This window comes from Petaurus breviceps, unplaced genomic scaffold, assembly GCF_028583685.1.
Source record: "Petaurus breviceps papuanus isolate PSGF00001 unplaced genomic scaffold, PetGlider_PUasm1.0 176, whole genome shotgun sequence".
Taxonomy (NCBI): Eukaryota; Metazoa; Chordata; class Mammalia; order Diprotodontia; family Petauridae; genus Petaurus; species Petaurus breviceps.
In genome coordinates this window covers 19,529,363-19,531,383 of record NW_027185771.1, presented here as the reverse complement: position 1 = coordinate 19,531,383, position 2,021 = coordinate 19,529,363, and positions in this window count along the sequence as shown.

Sequence of the window (2,021 nt, the reverse complement as noted above, 5' to 3'; positions counted from 1 at the left end):
TACTGTGTAAAAGAGTGGAGGGAACTATTAAAAAATGTGTGTTTGTTTTTAATTGAAACCAGATTGTAATATAGGCCTCATGGTACCAAATTGAGAAATATTATTTGCTTTACCCTTCCAACCAAATTTTTCTCTTACCAGAGCTATAACTAGGAATTTGGCACCTGGGGCAATTCATTTGAGTGAGTTGGGGGTCAAGTGAACAAATGAATGAAAAAACTTTGATAAAGTGTTTACTCTGTGCCAGGCACTATGTTAGGTTCTGGTTATATAAATACAAAAGTGAGACAGTTCCTGGCCTCCAAGAGCTAACATTTTAATAGGAAGATGCAATACAAATAGGGAAAGGGGAGTCAAGGAAGAGAATCGTGATCTTGGTAGGCATAGAGGTAATAAGTGGAATCATAAGGCAGTAAGTTTTCATGCCACTTCTCGTTGCAATCGTAGCATTAATTTCATTACTATTACCAAAGAAAAAGTTGGAAAATGGTGACAAGGAAGACAACAAGATCTCCTGGTAGGTACTGGTTTCCTGGGGGATTATCGATGGATACAATATCAAACATGATCTTGAGCTAGGTAGATGAAGTAGATTAGGTGAGTTTTTGTGCTCATTTTCTCACTCATTAATCTGGACAGCACAGGACAAGGGTGGAGAGTTCCATAGTTGAGTGGATTAATTAGGATAGAGATTCTAGGCTTTGACAAACTCCTACAAATGGTTGTAGTAAAACTAGAGACAAAAGTCATGGGAGCTAAGGAGATAAATGTTACATGGTTTGGATATATGAATGACTCAGGGGTTGGGATGGGAATAAAGATTTTGATTCAAGTCCTGAACTTATTGGGGAACAGAGAAGATGGTATGGAGGTCACGGATGAGAGTAATTAGTGATTTAGACAGGTTGGGGTGAGCATTAAAGGAATAGAGGTATTGAATGGTAAGAGGTTTGTTCACCCCTCCTAGCCTGCCCTCTGATCCTTGCACACATAGGACCTCTACTCCCTCTTGATTATTCTTCTCCACCCTGGAACTGTGACACAGAACTAGGTAATGGTCAGCAAAGCTGCTAGATGCTGCCCATTCCTGCTTTCAGTTTTCTTACAAGGGTTCCCTGGAATCTCTTTCTACTCAGGTTTTAAGTCCCCTTGTCCTCTGGGTGCTGAGCTGTTCCCTACCATCACAACTCATGGATGCTTCTGCTGCTTGAATCTGACCCCTGTCATCCCCTACCCCAGTGTGCATAAACATCCCTGTCTACTTTCCTTAGTTACATGGGGCTGGGGAAATGACTCACTATGTTTTGTGTTATTGTTGTTTTGCTTTATTGCTCAGAATTCAGTTTAGTGTGTTTTTCTGGAGAGTATACTGAAGTATATCATTGATTAGTAGTTCCTCAGGTACCTGGGCCACCTGCGCTGGGAGAAGGCATCCAAGAAATCCTTCAAGTGGCTTGAATAGGAGTGAGCCCAACAGTGCACTCTCTGGTCTTCTCTCTACCAGCTCATCCTGGCCACCCTCAATACAGCTTTTGTCTTGAGGTAGCCCTAGATCTTGGAAACATTCCTGGTGGAGATCTCCCCACCTCTTCTATTTATGCATTTTGGTGTTGACACTGTACATGACCTGTGGCTAAACAACATACTCCTTGGGCATCTGAGTAGGACACCTGCCCAATTCTATACCCTTTATCCTTGCCTGAGATTTGGAGAGTTAGGGTATCTTGATTTCACAGGAGCCATCGCCAAAGGCATCGAAATTGTTCCCCTTTTCCTGTAGCCAGGGGCTTTACCCCACCCCCTTTCCCAGACCAGCTTAGTTCCCATACAGTTCCCCTATCTCACCTTAAAGTAGTCTTTTTTTTTAAATCCATGGACATGTGTATATGAGTATATGGAGGAGTCAGGTGCAGCAGACATTCAATGCCTCTATTGGCAGATTAAATAAATTCGCCTTATTTTCAAAAGAAAAAGGAAAGAAAGAAAGAAAGAAAGAAAGAAAGAAAGAAAGAAAGAAAGAA